Below are 19,461 nucleotides of genomic sequence, written 5' to 3'. Positions count from 1 at the left end.
ATTTTGTGTATTATAGCTGGGACATAAAATGATGCCAAGGGTTGTGGCTCGCCTAGCAACAAACCGTATAGAATTAGATTTCAAAGTACTTTCTAATGTTGGATTTTGGTTTAATATGGGCAGGTATTTCTTGATGACCTGTATTATGTTGTGATATTGTGGGCTAAATTTAGTGGAGAAAGTGAATAATTATCAATTTTAGTATATTTAAAACTTTTGCATGTTTTATTTACCAATAATTTCCTCCTATCCACCTTATCCACATAATTTCTCGCCCTATCCACAGTCCATCTCAGATATCCTCTAGCTAGTAATCTATCACAAACCCTGGCCCTCTCCCTCACAAAATTGTCGTTATTGCTGCAATTTCTTTTCATTCTTATTAATTCCCCTGTGGGTAAATTTTGAACAATATGAGCAGGATGACAGTAGTGTACATGTAGAATTGAATTGCTATCTGTTGGTTTCCTAAAGGGGCTGATTTCTATTGTTCCATTACTCGCATCACCTATAAGTGTAATATCCAAAAAATTAATAACTGATTTTTGCAAGTTAGATGTAAATTTTAGATTAAATTGGTTATTATTGAGGTATGTCATGAATGAATTATATAGTAATTCCCCTCCCTTAAGGCTGATTTACACGCTACGATTTCATATGCGATCTCTATGCGATGCGACACGCCCTAGTTGTATATACGATCTGCAGAGATTGTATATAGGTCGTCTCTGAGCCCTCACACGTGCATATTCTATACGATGCCACATCAATCAATATCTCGTTAGAACTACCGGACCGCAGACAGGGATAAATGATTAACATTACACGAGTTGCGTACGCCTTATAAAGCACGAAGAACAATTCCTTATGCAGTTGGTACCACCAATCATAGCGGTGGGGGTGAGGCATGGTGTGGAGAGACACACCCGCGTCGCATATGACGTACATAAGAACGATGAGGCTCGTTGTTGGTAGGGTGTCACACGTATCAATATACCGGTTTCGTTCAAAAAAACTAACAATATTTAGAAAATGAACGACGTGTATGTGATCAACGTTTTTGTGCACAATCAGGGTCGCACGTAGGTGTCACACGCAACGACGTCACTAACGATGCCGGATGTGCGTCACTTACGACGTGACCCCACCGACATCTCGTAAGATATATTGTAGCGTGTAAAGCCCACTTTCGACACAAATATCAAACCATCGATATAACGACGATAAAAAATATTTTCCCTATATGGATTAAATTCGTCCATATACAACAATATTAGCTAATGAGGGGGAAAATTTCCCCCCATACTAACTCCCTGTTTCTGCAAGAAAAATGTATTACCAAATAAAATGAAATGAAATAGTTATGCATTAATAACAATTGAATCTCCAAAAACAAAAATTCTTTAACAGATGTAGTATATGTGCTAAACTTATCTAACAAATATGTGAGACTATCCATGATGATACTGTGTGTTCCTTCCCGGTGAAAGACCTGGCTAGTTTCCTGCCAGCGTTGAGAAACATGTGATGGTGTCTCCGCAGGCCTTCTTGCTTTGAATATTTCCCAGGGGGCATTGCTCTAGAATCACTGCGTTGAGAAACACGTGATGGTGTCTCCGCAGTGGTGGATGTTGATCTCCCTAAGGTCAACCATCCTTGCTCACATAGTCTTTTACTAGGCAATGTCCCACTAGCCAGATTCCTACTCCACACTGATGAGGGGCAAATACCCCGAAACGGCTGTCTGTGGATGGATACCATGTTTGGCATAGGTGGTCTCCTTGACTGGAGACTGCCCTTCCCGTGGTTGTTCCTTCCCGGTGAAAGACCTGGCTAGTTTCCTGCCAGCGTTGAGAAACATGTGATGGTGTCTCCGCAGGCCTTCTTGCTTTGAATATTTCCCAGGGGGCATTGCTCTAGAATCACTGCGTTGAGAAACACGTGATGGTGTCTCCGCAGTGGTGGATGTTGATCTCCCTAAGGTCAACCATCCTTGCTCAGATACTGTGTGGAAGGGAGGGATATAGACTTTCTATATCGCAGCAAAACCAATGATACTCGGAACTCCAACAAAGACCCTGTATGCCATTAATGATAGATTTTATATCACGGATGTAACCATGCAAAGAACAGACTAATGGTTGGAAATAAAAATCAACCCATGATCCCAAATTCTCATTTATTGACCCAATACCGGCAATGATTGGCCTGAACAGGGGGGGGGGACTTTATGGATCGTGGGCATAGCATGGTGTATTGGGATGATGGGATACGCCACAAATAAATACTTTCTTAAATTATCATCTATCTCTCCCAAATGTATTTTCTCCTCTAATAGATATTTAAGCTCTTCATTGAAACACAGAGTCGGATCTATTTTAATTTCCTGATATATTTCACTATTATTAAGCATCTCATGATTGCATCGATAGTATAGTGCTATATCAAGTATAACGATCCAACCCCATTTGTCTGCCGGTCTCACCATAATATCCCTGTTATTTTTAAGGGTATTTAAAGCCACAATCTCCTGTTTGGTAAGGTTACTATGTGTTTCTCTTGGTTGTTGCTCTAAAGCTATTAGTTTTTTTTCTATTAGGTCTCGAAATTGATCCAAGTCACCTGGTCTGGATTTAAGGGGATAGAACGGTGGGTTAGGTCTAAGAAAGAATTTATTTAAGACCGTATTGGACTCATGACTTTCGGATTTCAGCTGTCGAATTGCCGACAAATGTATCAGTTCCTTGAAATCATCATAATAAATCATCGTTAATCCCAGAAACTTGTTGAAAATTATCCATTGTTAGATCAGAAGAAATCCCTTCATGTGTGTCATGAACAAAGTGGCATCTAAGGCTGCTTTCACACATCCGGCTTTTGCAATGCGGCACAATCCGGCACTTTGCAGGAAAACCGCAACCGTTTTTTTTTGCTGCCGGTTGCGTTTTTCCTGCATAGACTTTAATTAGTGCTGCATTGTGCCGCATGGGCTCGCGTTCGGTCCGGTTTTTGCCGCATGCGGCAGATTTAGCCGATGCGGCGGCCGGATGGAACGTTCCCTGGCACGTTTTTTGCTCCGGCAAAAAAAAACCGCATCCCAATGCATCCCTATGGATGCCGGATGCGGCGCGATGCGGAAAAAACCGCATCCGGCCGCCGCATGCGGTTTTTGCCACTGCGCATGCTCAGTAGCATGCCACAAGCGGCAAAAACCGGGCCGGCCGCATGTAAAAAACTTATGCAAAGGATGCGGTGTTTTCACCGCATCCGTTGCATAGCTTGCACAGCCGGATTGAGCCGCAGAGCTCAAGCCGGATGTGTGAAAGTAGCCTAAGGGTGAGGTTTGTCGCCAACTTGTTAAGGTCCAGTATAGTTTGCAAAATGTCAAATTTATTAGCAGGCAAGAAACCCAAAACTTTAGACATCACTCTGATCTGATCAGTAGTTAATATTTGGCTAGACAAGTTAGTAACAGGACAACTCAATTCTTCTTTCTAAACCTCAGGGAGCTTCTTCTTATGCCCATGCTTTCTCCTCACTCTCCTGTGTTTTTTGATCGCTAATTGGAGGGAAGACGTGGAAAATGTTTATCATACACATTATCCGAGTGTCCATACTATTATCCATGGGCTCCCCCGAGGTAACAGATTAACCATCTGAGGAACTAACCCTCTTACGTTCACGCTCTTTGTACATTAGTCCTGAATATTTAAGTATAGATCTCCTCGGACGTAAGAGTTTCCAAGAATAGACGTTATCAGTTTCATAGTCTTTAATATCTTGTTCGAATTTCCATTTTTTTTTATTTCAACAATTGTTTCTTATAATTTTCTCAGATTAATGTCCATTTTTTCTTTTAGTTTATTAACCTCTTCTGGCTGCTTGTGATGATCCATGTTTTCTTTAACATCCGCAATGTCCTTATTAACTTTGTCCATTTCCATTTTATCATATTTGATACGTAGTTACTAGTGATGAGCGAGTACCAAAAAGCTCGGATGCTCGAGGCTCGGGCCGAGCATCCCAAGATACTCGTGTACTCGGCCCGAGCACCGAGCCCAATGTTATCCTATGGGAGACCCGAGTATTTTTGTGAAATGACCCCCCGGCAGCATGTAGAAACCCTAAAAATGTCACAAAAGTCTCAGAAGAGTGCTCAAATGACATGGCAACAGCATGGGGAAGACCCCTTGAAGCATTTATCACTCAAAAGTCACAGCTGTGAACAATTTTGTCCGCGTTTTACGCCATTTTTACGGACTCACCAGAAAACCTTCCAAAATGACACCAAAATGAATTTTCATGGCGGAAATGTTAAGGGAACATACCCAATAGTGAGATAGAGCTGGTGTATGTTACTTTTTGAGATTAATACATGAAAGATTTTACGCAAAACATTGTGTGGCACTCCGATGTCCAAAACGCACGTTTTGTGCTTTTTACTAGCGATGTCGGTCATTTTTTTTTCATTCCATCTCCCGTCGGTCGGTCTCGCTCTGTCTGTCTCTCTCTGTCTTGTCTGTCCCCCTCTCACAGTCTGTCGGTCATTCTCCCCCCTCTCTCTTACTTACCGTTCCCCGATCACTGCCGCGGCGCTGCACAGCTGTTCACTAAACTCCGGCGGCTTTTCCTCTTTTGAAAAAGCCGGCCGCTCATTAAACAATCTCGTATTCCCTGTTTTCCTGCTTTTCGGCGCCTATGATTGGTTGCAGTGAGACACGCCCCCACACTGAGTGACAGGTGTCTCACTGCACCCAATCACAGCAGCCAGTGGGTAACTCCTTATTACCCCGATTTGCCAACGCACTAGGGTAAATCGGGAAGAGCCGGGTACAGTCCCAGAACTGTCGCATCTAATGGATGCGGCAATTCTGGGCGGCTGCTGACTGATATTGTTAGGCTGGGGGGCTCCCCATAACGTGGAGCTCCCCATCCTGAGAATACCAGCCTTCAGCTGTATGGCTTTATCTGGCTGGTATTAAAATTGGGGGGACCGCACGCCGGTTTTTTTAATTATTTATTTATTTATTTTACTGCACAGTATAGACACGCCCACCGGCTGTTGTGATTGGGTGCAGTGAGACACCTGTCACTCAGCATGGGGGCATGTCTCACTGCAACCAATCATAGGCGTCTGTGCGCGGGGAAAGCAGGGAATATGAGATGGCTGTGTGCAGAGCACAGCGCGCCCGCCGGTATAAAGGCTCGGTCACGCTGTGCGGGCCGGCCAATCACTGCAATTCCACAACTAACAGGGCTGTGGCATTGCAGTGGTCTGCCAGCCAATCCCTGCATGAGGGCTGGCTCTCAAAAGAGCGCCAACATGCAGGGATGAAGACCACGAGTACAGCACGAGTATCACGAAATTACTCGGTACCCGCCGAGTAGCCCGAGTACAGTGATACTCGTGCGAGTACCGAGTAGTAACAAGCATACTCGCTCATCACTAGTAGTTACATAAGCTTAATGGAGCAAGAAGACAAAATATTATTCCATTCAATAGAGAAAGTCTCCAGACATGTGGAGGTAGCTGTTTTACTAATCCGGAAGCCCCTTGGAATCATATTCTTGTCAATCTATGACTGTAGGGACGTACATTTCCACCATAATTTTGATTTTTTTTGTTTTGAGCAACTCCACTGGGAGAAATGGGTGAAATATAGAGTTTGATATAAGTTTTCAGACAGCTGCACAGCTCCGATCTCCAACACTGACATTGTTAGGAAAAATTGAGCTGAGCTGCTGTTTACTGCATGGGACACATGCTGTGATTGGATAGTTACATTCACTATCCTTTTGTAAAGCTCATCCCAAGTTGAGCCGTAGGCTCTGGGCATACGGATGATACCTTCGGGTTCCCGACAGGCCCAAGTTACCAAACACCATCCTCACACCTGGAACCTCTCTGCAGAATTAACTTTTAACTTTCCTCATGTTGGTCTCACCAGCCAACACTCTCTGTTACTCCTCCCATCCTGGCTCTCAGTTCCCATGGCAACCTTGAAGTATCTGTTACACAGTATATACTAAAGCCTTCACCTACTCTTTTACCTATCTAGCTGACATTCCTACTTAACATTCTTACATTTTACATTACACCGTTAAAACATTAATCACACATAACGGATTATACTTTACATTAATATAAAACACAAATTTATAATAAAACGCAATCTTCAGTAAAAAACTTTAAACTTTCAGCCACTAGATGGCGCCGATCGCTGCACTGCTCCCACTCTGCTATACGACCAGCCCGTATTCTCCAGCAGCAACACTTAAAACAGACAATATTATAAAACACATCTATTACAATGCACACACTATAAAACACATTGGACATATCATATTTAACCACCATAGGGGCGGGGAAATCTCACAACCCCCTACACATTCACAGAGATCAGAGAGCAGGAGACTACTGTCATTGATCCCTGCCTCTCTTCACAAACTTGTCACGATCCCTGTCTATTGTGGCATTTGGACGGTTAATCAGACAGTGGTGGTGCTGGCACCATCCCTGGCTGTCACGGGAGGAGCTTAGCTTGTTAGCTGAGCCGACCTCCTGCGGTGATCGTGAGGGCAAGTGCTGATATTTCAGTGCCACCCGCACGATCATGCCGTGATTGGTCATTTAGATTGACTGACTGACTACAGAGAGCGGGGACCACTGAAATAGGCCCCCGCATCTCTAGTCATGCAGGTCATCTGTCAGAACGAAACTATCACTATGTGTTAGTGTGAAGCCCCACAGGTGTTGTGTAGCATTACCTTCAGGGACTCCACGTGGGATGGCCTGGTCACAGGTAAGTTATCTTCTTTGGATTTTCGTGACGCCACTCTCGGTTTTGCGGTCAGGGGACCGCCGCTGCAGGTTAGGGGACGCCTGGAGCTGGTGTTGTGTGCAGCTGGGTGCTGTGGCCTCCCGAGACTGAGGCAGGCCCCAGGGTCTGGTTGGAGTGTGTGTGGAACCACAAGTAGCAGAATGGCTCAGGCACAGTCCAGACAGTCTTTCAGGGTTTTTACTCACAATTGATGGCAGGGTGAGTACCCGGGTGTAGCTGGGATGAACCAGAGGAAACCAGGCACTCCGTCAAGCTGACTTTTGAGGGTGACTACCGACTTGCACTCCTAGCCCTGGCGTTTTTGGGGTGACCCAGACTTGTAGTCCTGCTGGGGTCGATCAGGGAAGTTCCTGCTGCCTTTTCTCCCCTCATTTCGGCCCGTTTGCTTGTGGCCTGGACCAGGTCACTCCGGCTGCTTGCCTCCTGTGAGCTATGGGCCATCTCTTTGCTACGTGGCTGCGGACTCTGGTGTTATGGTGAGGGTCTGAAATGCCCCCTCCGGCAGGTTTGGCAGGGAAAACTGAATTAATCTCTGCACTGGGACCTGTAACCCTTACGGGCCTGGTACCTCCCTGGCAGTCCCCGTACTCAGCCACCCCTTTGCTCTTTCTAGCCTTGGGTGGATTTCGGGTGGCACTACCAGGTGACCGATCTCCCCCGTCGCTGCGCTCTCCACTTCAGACTCCTCACTACTCCCTCCCCACTGTGCCTTCCTACGCAACTTAGCAACCAGACTCTCTACTACACCCCTTGAGTGGACATGGAGGCCACGCCCCCTCCTGGATTCCCCAGGGGTCCCTATCAAAAGGTAGATGTGGGAGACCTGATTACTATGTGCCTGTGTAATCACACCTCGGTCAGCCTTCTGGATTACCTGTGTTGTACTGCCCCCAGCATGGGTGTAGTACTCAGTGGCGCCTGACCAGGTCAGGGGCGCCACATTTTCACTCAGTGACACTTTAAAGCCATGATGTACATAGCATGTCATGATACAGTGAACTGACTCCTGGTCATGACATGCTTTGTACGTCATTGGTAGTTAAGGGGTTGAAATAGCTGTCTCATTTTCTGACTTGGCTTTTATACCTACAATGATAGTCCATGCTGATTGGCTACAGTCTACCAGTGATGTTATAGTTGGCAGTATTATGGGTAAATCCACCACTATCGGACACAGACAGAAAAGGCCCCTGTGCAAGAACAATATATGGGCCCTTTGCAGCTCAGGAGCTCATCAAAAAGCACAATTTCATCTGCTTTGGAAGTAGAAATAGATCCCCTGACCTCTGGGGCCCCAGTGCGGCTGCACAGACTGCACCAATGATTTGTCCGCCCCTGAAATCCACGCAGCTGCACCTCAAGTCTTGTGAGACTTCTGTGGGTGATGCAATCTTCTGCAATGTGTAAAATGGTATTTAGCGATTCACATGGATCAAGCTGCACATTTTTCAAATTCACCAGGATCTACAAATGAAATAAAGTTTAACATCAATTTGGTTTACATTGAATCGATTTGCTCATCTTTACTAATCACTTGGATCATTGGTTTCCTGTTGCACCTTGTTAAAAAATCTGTCATGAATGATTCTTGATGTGCTATTCATAGTGCACTGATGACACATGCACCAGAACAACATGTAATTTACAAAGGCATACACTTCTCAATATTGTAACACCATGAAGGACAAGCCATAAGGTTATACAATCAAGAAATTAGCAGGTATTGTTAAGATCCTCAAATAATCAAGTCTTCAAGCATTTAGCTCCAAGCTGTGGCACGTGGGAGGGATATGAAAGATAGAATGAAAGCAAATTTTTTGTAGCCACATATGTTACGTTCCAGCCCGATTTAGGCCCGCTGTATGTCAGGCTTCGTAGGCACCCTAGCACCCTGCTATTGAATGATCTACCTATTTATTGGCCTTCTGGACTCTCACCTGCGCCCTGTTATTGACTTTGATTTAGTAATTGGGAATTACCTGATGTGAGCACAGAAGGACTGTGCTTAAGTTTGCTTGTTTGCTTCGTACCTCTGTGAACTCTGGAGTCATGTTTGCAATCTATCATTGGTCTAGGTCGGACCTTCTGTTCCATAGTTGTGGAACTTCCGGGCCACTCCTATGAGTTTTTTTATTCGTTACCCGCCTGCTAGCTGTCTCCATTCATCCTGTGTCTGTCCATCAGTATCTCTGCTGCCTGTCAGCCTGCGGTCATCAGTCATCCTCTGTCTGCCTCAGCCTACGGTTTTGACTCAGCTTGCCACCTGTCTGCCAGCGGACATCTGCCATTTGTTACCTGATTACACTCGTCTGCAACTCAACTGTTTGTCTGTCAATGGCTTCCTGCAACCAGTTACAGTCACCTGTATCCCTGCTGCTTTATCTTAGGTTTCATCCGTTTTGTTCGCTGTTTCAGTTTCTGTCCATTACCTGTGTATCATTTTCTAGACTCTTTATTAAATTGTTATTTTGGTTTTCACTTGTGTTCCATATTACTCATATGACTTTGCTCTGGCACACAAGTGACCACCCGGACCAGTGGGCTTAGTGGATCCACTGCCACCACATGGGCTCGCCCCTCATAGCAGTGCATAGGCTGAGATGTCTGCATTACTCACTGTTGAGTAGAGTTGAGCGCGGTTCGTGGTTCGTGGTTCTCCAGTTCGCGGCTCGAGTGATTTTGGGGCATGTTCTAGATCGAACTAGAACTCGAGCTTTTTGCAAAAGCTCGGTAGTTCTAGAAACGTTCGAGAACGGTTCTAGCAGCCAAAAAACAGCTAAATCATAGCTTGGTTTCTGCTGTAATAGTGTAAGTCACTCTGTGAATCAAACTATTATCACATTTCAGTGTATAGTGTGCGTGAACAGCGCCTTCAGATCACTGCTGTTTCTATAATGGCGATCGCCATTTTTTTTTTTTTTTTTTCTTGTCTTCCTTCCCTAAGCGCGCGCGTCTTGTGGGGCGGGCCAGCATGTCAGCCAATCCCAGACACACACACAGCTAAGTGGACTTTGAGCCAGAGAAGCAACGGCATGTGTGATAGGATCTGCATGTCACATGTCCCTGCATTATAAAACCGGACATTTTCTTCACGGACGCCATTATCTGCCTTCTGCGTCTTTGGTGTCAGACATCACTGTCGCAGCTCCGTCTTCCTGAGTCCTATAGCCGATACAGCTGTATGCGCTGCATACACAGCGTTAGACAGCTTAGGGAGAGCACTTTATAGCAGTCCTTTTAAGGGCTCCAACCGGCAGGGTCAGAGAGCCATAGGTGACAGGTCCTGCAAACAGCAACAGCGTCTGTGTAGCCCAGGTCAGGGATTTCCTACCTGCATTTCACCATTAGGAGGGAATAGAAAGGCAGGCTTCCATTCCTCTACCCAGAGCACCACAATCCTGCCACTGTACCCTCTTGTCCTCTGCACACTCCAACTGATAACTAAGCCATTATACTAGCAAACACTCAGTGTACCTAGTGGCATCCTATACGTGGCTATTGGACTTTGCTATAGTCCCACTAGTGCAAAGACATTTGCAGAGCGCGTCTGCCTGCATTGCACACTACAACTCATTCTAACCAAGCCATTATACTAGCAAACACTCAGTGTACCTAGTGGCATCCTATACATGGCTATTGGACTTTGCTATAGTCCCACTAGTGCAAAGACATTTGCAGAGCGCGTCTGCCTGCATTGCACACTACAACTCATTCTAACCAAGCCATTATACTAGCAAACACTCAGTGTACCTAGTGGCATCCTATACGTGGCTATTGGACTTTGCTATAGTCCCACTAGTGCAAAGACATTTGCAGAGCGCGTCTGCCTGCATTGCACACTCCAACTCATTAAAACCAAGCCATTATACTAGCAAACACTCAGTGTACCTAGTGGCATCCTATACGTGGCTATTGGACTTTGCTATAGTCCCACTAGTGCAAAGACATTTGCATAGCGCGTCTGCCGGCATTGCACACTCAAACTCATTTTAACTAAGCCATTATACTAGCAAACACTCAGTGTACCTAGTGGCATCCTATACGTGGCTATTGGACTTTGCTATAGTCCCACTAGTGCAAAGACATTAGCAGAGCACATCTGCCTGCATTGCACACTACAACTCATTCTAACCAAGCCATTATACTAGCAAACACTCAGTGTACCTAGTGGCATCCTATACGTGGCTATTGGACTTTGCTATAGTCCCACTAGTGCAAAGACATTTGCATAGCGCGTCTGCCTGCATTGCACACTCAAACTCATTTTAACTAAGCCATTATACTAGCAAACACTCAGTGTACCTAGTGGCATCCTATACGTGGCTATTGGACTTTGCTATAGTCCCACTAGTGCAAAGACATTAGCAGAGCACATCTGCCTGCATTGCACACTACAACTCATTCTAACCAAGCCATTATACTAGCAAACACTCAGTGTACCTAGTGGCATCCTATACGTGGCTATTGGACTTTGCTATAGTCCCACTAGTGCAAAGACATTTGCAGAGCGCGTCTGCCTGCATTGCACACTCCAACTCATTAAAACCAAGCCATTATACTAGCAAACACTCAGTGTACCTAGTGGCATCCTATACGTGGCTATTGGACTTTGCTATAGTCCCACTAGTGCAAAGACATTTGCATAGCGCGTCTGCCTGCATTGCACACTCAAACTCATTTTAACTAAGCCATTATACTAGCAAACACTCAGTGTACCTAGTGGCATCCTATACGTGGCTATTGGACTTTGCTATAGTCCCACTAGTGCAAAGATATTAGCAGAGCACATCTGCCTGCATTGCACACTCCAACTTTTTTAAACTAAGCAATTTTACTAGCAAACACTCAGTGTACCTAGTGGCATCCTAAACGTGGCTATTGGACTTTGCTATAGTCCCACTAGTGCAAAGACATTTGCAGAGCACGTCTGCCTGCATTGCACACTACAACTCATTGTTACTAAGCCATTATACTAGCAAACACTCAGTGTACCTAGTTGTATCCTAAACGTGGCTATTGTACTTTTGTCTATTCACAGTATTGGAACGATATTTGCAGCACGTCTGCCTGCATTGCACACTCTAACTTTTTTAAACTCAGCCATTTATAGTAGCAAACACTCAGTGTACCTAGTTGTATCCTAAACGTGGCTATTGTACTTTTGTCAATTCACAGTATTGGAACGTTATTTGCAGCACGTCTGCCTGCATTGCACACTCAAACTTTTTTAAACTCAGCCATTTATAGTAGCAAACACTCAGTGTACCTAGTTGTATCCTAAACGTGGCTATTGTACTTTTGTCTATTCACAGTATTGGAACGATATTTGCAGCACGTCTGCCTGCATTGCACACTCTAACTTTTTTAAACTCAGCCATTATACTAGCAAACACTCAGTGTACCTAGTGGCATCCTATACGTGGCTATTGGACTTTGCTATAGTCCCACTAGTGCAAAGACATTAGCAGAGCACATCTGCCTGCATTGCACACTACAACTCATTCTAACCAAGCCATTATACTAGCAAACACTCAGTGTACCTAGTGGCATCCTATACGTGGCTATTGGACTTTGCTATAGTCCCACTAGTGCAAAGACATTTGCAGAGCGCGTCTGCCTGCATTGCACACTCCAACTCATTAAAACCAAGCCATTATACTAGCAAACACTCAGTGTACCTAGTGGCATCCTATACGTGGCTATTGGACTTTGCTATAGTCCCACTAGTGCAAAGACATTTGCATAGCGCGTCTGCCTGCATTGCACACTCAAACTCATTTTAACTAAGCCATTATACTAGCAAACACTCAGTGTACCTAGTGGCATCCTATACGTGGCTATTGGACTTTGCTATAGTCCCACTAGTGCAAAGATATTAGCAGAGCACATCTGCCTGCATTGCACACTCCAACTTTTTTAAACTAAGCAATTTTACTAGCAAACACTCAGTGTACCTAGTGGCATCCTAAACGTGGCTATTGGACTTTGCTATAGTCCCACTAGTGCAAAGACATTTGCAGAGCACGTCTGCCTGCATTGCACACTACAACTCATTGTTACTAAGCCATTATACTAGCAAACACTCAGTGTACCTAGTTGTATCCTAAACGTGGCTATTGTACTTTTGTCTATTCACAGTATTGGAACGATATTTGCAGCACGTCTGCCTGCATTGCACACTCTAACTTTTTTAAACTCAGCCATTTATAGTAGCAAACACTCAGTGTACCTAGTTGTATCCTAAACGTGGCTATTGTACTTTTGTCTATTCACAGTATTGGAACGATATTTGCAGCACGTCTGCCTGCATTGCACACTCTAACTTTTTTAAACTCAGCCATTATACTAGCAAACACTCAGTGTACCTAGTTGTATCCTAAACGTGGCTATTGTACTTTTGTCAATTCACAGTATTGGAACGTTATTTGCAGCACGTCTGCCTGCATTGCACACTCAAACTTTTTTAAACTCAGCCATTTATAGTAGCAAACACTCAGTGTACCTAGTTGTATCCTAAACGTGGCTATTGTACTTTTGTCAATTCACAGTATTGGAACGTTATTTGCAGCACGTCTGCCTGCATTGCACACTCAAACTTTTTTAAACTCAGCCATTTATAGTAGCAAACACTCAGTGTACCTAGTTGTATCCTAAACGTGGCTATTGTACTTTTGTCTATTCACAGTATTGGAACGTTATTTGCAGCACGTCTGCCTGCATTGCACACTCTAACTTTTTTAAACTCAGCCATTATACTAGCAAACACTCAGTGTACCTAGTTGTATCCTAAACGTGGCTATTTTACTTTTGTCTATTCACAGTATTGGAACGATATTTGCAGCACGTCTGCCTGCATTGCACACTCTAACTTTTTTAAACTCAGCCATTATACTAGCAAACACTCACTGTACCTAGTTGTATCCTAAACGTGGCTATTGTACTTTTGTCAATTCACAGTATTGGAACGTTATTTGCAGCACGTCTGCCTGCATTGCACACTCAAACTTTTTTAAACTCAGCCATTATACTAGCAAACACTCACTGTACCTAGTTGTATCCTAAACGTGGCTATTGTACTTTTGTCAATTCACAGTATTGGAACGTTATTTGCAGCACGTCTGCCTGCATTGCACACTCAAACTTTTTTAAACTCAGCCATTATACTAGCAAACACTCACTGTACCTAGTTGTATCCTAAACGTGGCTATTGTACTTTTGTCAATTCACAGTATTGGAACGTTATTTGCAGCACGTCTGCCTGCATTGCACACTCAAACTTTTTTAAACTCAGCCATTTATAGTAGCAAACACTCAGTGTACCTAGTTGTATCCTAAACGTGGCTATTGTACTTTTGTCTATTCACAGTATTGGAACGTTATTTGCAGCACGTCTGCCTGCATTGCACACTCTAACTTTTTTAAACTCAGCCATTATACTAGCAAACACTCAGTGTACCTAGTTGTATCCTAAACGTGGCTATTTTACTTTTGTCTATTCACAGTATTGGAACGATATTTGCAGCACGTCTGCCTGCATTGCACACTCTAACTTTTTTAAACTCAGCCATTATACTAGCAAACACTCACTGTACCTAGTTGTATCCTAAACGTGGCTATTGTACTTTTGTCAATTCACAGTATTGGAACGTTATTTGCAGCACGTCTGCCTGCATTGCACACTCAAACTTTTTTAAACTCAGCCATTTATAGTAGCAAACACTCAGTGTACCTAGTTGTATCCTAAACGTGGCTATTGTACTTTTGTCAATTCACAGTATTGGAACGTTATTTGCAGCACGTCTGCCTGCATTGCACACTCAAACTTTTTTAAACTCAGCCATTTATAGTAGCAAACACTCAGTGTACCTAGTTGTATCCTAAACGTGGCTATTGTACTTTTGTCTATTCACAGTATTGGAACGTTATTTGCAGCACGTCTGCCTGCATTGCACACTCTAACTTTTTTAAACTCAGCCATTATACTAGCAAACACTCACTGTACCTAGTTGTATCCTAAACGTGGCTATTGTACTTTTGTCAATTCACAGTATTGGAACGTTATTTGCAGCACGTCTGCCTGCATTGCACACTCCAACTCATTAAAACCAAGCCATTATACTAGCAAACACTCAGTGTACCTAGTGGCATCCTATACGTGGCTATTGGACTTTGCTATAGTCCCACTAGTGCAAAGACATTTGCATAGCGCGTCTGCCTGCATTGCACACTCAAACTCATTTTAACTAAGCCATTATACTAGCAAACACTCAGTGTACCTAGTGGCATCCTATACGTGGCTATTGGACTTTGCTATAGTCCCACTAGTGCAAAGATATTAGCAGAGCACATCTGCCTGCATTGCACACTCCAACTTTTTTAAACTAAGCAATTTTACTAGCAAACACTCAGTGTACCTAGTGGCATCCTAAACGTGGCTATTGGACTTTGCTATAGTCCCACTAGTGCAAAGACATTTGCAGAGCACGTCTGCCTGCATTGCACACTACAACTCATTGTTACTAAGCCATTATACTAGCAAACACTCAGTGTACCTAGTTGTATCCTAAACGTGGCTATTGTACTTTTGTCTATTCACAGTATTGGAACGATATTTGCAGCACGTCTGCCTGCATTGCACACTCTAACTTTTTTAAACTCAGCCATTTATAGTAGCAAACACTCAGTGTACCTAGTTGTATCCTAAACGTGGCTATTGTACTTTTGTCTATTCACAGTATTGGAACGATATTTGCAGCACGTCTGCCTGCATTGCACACTCTAACTTTTTTAAACTCAGCCATTATACTAGCAAACACTCAGTGTACCTAGTTGTATCCTAAACGTGGCTATTGTACTTTTGTCAATTCACAGTATTGAAACGTTATTTGCAGCACGTCTGCCTGCATTGCACACTCAAACTTTTTTAAACTCAGCCATTTATAGTAGCAAACACTCAGTGTACCTAGTTGTATCCTAAACGTGGCTATTGTACTTTTGTCAATTCACAGTATTGGAACGTTATTTGCAGCACGTCTGCCTGCATTGCACACTCAAACTTTTTTAAACTCAGCCATTTATAGTAGCAAACACTCAGTGTACCTAGTTGTATCCTAAACGTGGCTATTGTACTTTTGTCTATTCACAGTATTGGAACGTTATTTGCAGCACGTCTGCCTGCATTGCACACTCTAACTTTTTTAAACTCAGCCATTATACTAGCAAACACTCAGTGTACCTAGTTGTATCCTAAACGTGGCTATTTTACTTTTGTCTATTCACAGTATTGGAACGATATTTGCAGCACGTCTGCCTGCATTGCACACTCTAACTTTTTTAAACTCAGCCATTATACTAGCAAACACTCACTGTACCTAGTTGTATCCTAAACGTGGCTATTGTACTTTTGTCAATTCACAGTATTGGAACGTTATTTGCAGCACGTCTGCCTGCATTGCACACTCAAACTTTTTTAAACTCAGCCATTATACTAGCAAACACTCACTGTACCTAGTTGTATCCTAAACGTGGCTATTGTACTTTTGTCAATTCACAGTATTGGAACGTTATTTGCAGCACGTCTGCCTGCATTGCACACTCAAACTTTTTTAAACTCAGCCATTATACTAGCAAACACTCACTGTACCTAGTTGTATCCTAAACGTGGCTATTGTACTTTTGTCAATTCACAGTATTGGAACGTTATTTGCAGCACGTCTGCCTGCATTGCACACTCAAACTTTTTTAAACTCAGCCATTTATAGTAGCAAACACTCAGTGTACCTAGTTGTATCCTAAACGTGGCTATTGTACTTTTGTCAATTCACAGTATTGGAACGTTATTTGCAGCACGTCTGCCTGCATTGCACACTCAAACTTTTTTAAACTCAGCCATTTATAGTAGCAAACACTCAGTGTACCTAGTTGTATCCTAAACGTGGCTATTGTACTTTTGTCTATTCACAGTATTGGAACGTTATTTGCAGCACGTCTGCCTGCATTGCACACTCTAACTTTTTTAAACTCAGCCATTATACTAGCAAACACTCACTGTACCTAGTTGTATCCTAAACGTGGCTATTGTACTTTTGTCAATTCACAGTATTGGAACGTTATTTGCAGCACGTCTGCCTGCATTGCACACTCCAACTCATTAAAACCAAGCCATTATACTAGCAAACACTCAGTGTACCTAGTGGCATCCTATACGTGGCTATTGGACTTTGCTATAGTCCCACTAGTGCAAAGACATTTGCATAGCGCGTCTGCCTGCATTGCACACTCAAACTCATTTTAACTAAGCCATTATACTAGCAAACACTCAGTGTACCTAGTGGCATCCTATACGTGGCTATTGGACTTTGCTATAGTCCCACTAGTGCAAAGATATTAGCAGAGCACATCTGCCTGCATTGCACACTCCAACTTTTTTAAACTAAGCAATTTTACTAGCAAACACTCAGTGTACCTAGTGGCATCCTAAACGTGGCTATTGGACTTTGCTATAGTCCCACTAGTGCAAAGACATTTGCAGAGCACGTCTGCCTGCATTGCACACTACAACTCATTGTTACTAAGCCATTATACTAGCAAACACTCAGTGTACCTAGTTGTATCCTAAACGTGGCTATTGTACTTTTGTCTATTCACAGTATTGGAACGATATTTGCAGCACGTCTGCCTGCATTGCACACTCTAACTTTTTTAAACTCAGCCATTTATAGTAGCAAACACTCAGTGTACCTAGTTGTATCCTAAACGTGGCTATTGTACTTTTGTCTATTCACAGTATTGGAACGATATTTGCAGCACGTCTGCCTGCATTGCACACTCTAACTTTTTTAAACTCAGCCATTTATAGTAGCAAACACTCAGTGTACCTAGTTGTATCCTAAACGTGGCTATTGTACTTTTGTCAATTCACAGTATTGGAACGTTATTTGCAGCACGTCTGCCTGCATTGCACACTCAAACTTTTTTAAACTCAGCCATTTATAGTAGCAAACACTCAGTGTACCTAGTTGTATCCTAAACGTGGCTATTGTACTTTTGTCTATTCACAGTATTGGAACGTTATTTGCAGCACGTCTGCCTGCATTGCACACTCTAACTTTTTTAAACTCAGCCATTATACTAGCAAACACTCAGTGTACCTAGTTGTATCCTAAACGTAGCTATTTTACTTTTGTCTATTCACAGTATTGGAACGATATTTGCAGCACGTCTGCCTGCATTGCACACTCTAACTTTTTTAAACTCAGCCATTATACTAGCAAACACTCACTGTACCTAGTTGTATCCTAAACGTGGCTATTGTACTTTTGTCAATTCACAGTATTGGAACGTTATTTGCAGCACGTCTGCCTGCATTGCACACTCAAACTTTTTTAAACTCAGCCATTATACTAGCAAACACTCACTGTACCTAGTTGTATCCTAAACGTGGCTATTGTACTTTTGTCAATTCACAGTATTGGAACGTTATTTGCAGCACGTCTGCCTGCATTGCACACTCAAACTTTTTTAAACTCAGCCATTATACTAGCAAACACTCACTGTACCTAGTTGTATCCTAAACGTGGCTATTGTACTTTTGTCAATTCACAGTATTGGAACGTTATTTGCAGCACGTCTGCCTGCATTGCACACTCAAACTTTTTTAAACTCAGCCATTTATAGTAGCAAACACTCAGTGTACCTAGTTGTATCCTAAACGTGGCTATTGTACTTTTGTCAATTCACAGTATTGGAACGTTATTTGCAGCACGTCTGCCTGCATTGCACACTCAAACTTTTTTAAACTCAGCCATTTATAGTAGCAAACACTCAGTGTACCTAGTTGTATCCTAAACGTGGCTATTGTACTTTTGTCTATTCACAGTATTGGAACGTTATTTGCAGCACGTCTGCCTGCATTGCACACTCTAACTTTTTTAAACTCAGCCATTATACTAGCAAACACTCACTGTACCTAGTTGTATCCTAAACGTGGCTATTGTACTTTTGTCAATTCACAGTATTGGAACGTTATTTGCAGCACGTCTGCCTGCATTGCACACTCCAACTCATTAAAACCAAGCCATTATACTAGCAAACACTCAGTGTACCTAGTGGCATCCTATACGTGGCTATTGGACTTTGCTATAGTCCCACTAGTGCAAAGACATTTGCATAGCGCGTCTGCCTGCATTGCACACTCAAACTCATTTTAACTAAGCCATTATACTAGCAAACACTCAGTGTACCTAGTGGCATCCTATACGTGGCTATTGGACTTTGCTATAGTCCCACTAGTGCAAAGATATTAGCAGAGCACATCTGCCTGCATTGCACACTCCAACTTTTTTAAACTAAGCAATTTTACTAGCAAACACTCAGTGTACCTAGTGGCATCCTAAACGTGGCTATTGGACTTTGCTATAGTCCCACTAGTGCAAAGACATTTGCAGAGCACGTCTGCCTGCATTGCACACTACAACTCATTGTTACTAAGCCATTATACTAGCAAACACTCAGTGTACCTAGTTGTATCCTAAACGTGGCTATTGTACTTTTGTCTATTCACAGTATTGGAACGATATTTGCAGCACGTCTGCCTGCATTGCACACTCTAACTTTTTTA

This window comes from Anomaloglossus baeobatrachus, chromosome 5, assembly GCF_048569485.1.
Source record: "Anomaloglossus baeobatrachus isolate aAnoBae1 chromosome 5, aAnoBae1.hap1, whole genome shotgun sequence".
Taxonomy (NCBI): Eukaryota; Metazoa; Chordata; class Amphibia; order Anura; family Aromobatidae; genus Anomaloglossus; species Anomaloglossus baeobatrachus.
The sequence above is the reverse complement of the archived record's forward strand: the minus strand, read 5'-3'. Positions refer to the sequence as shown.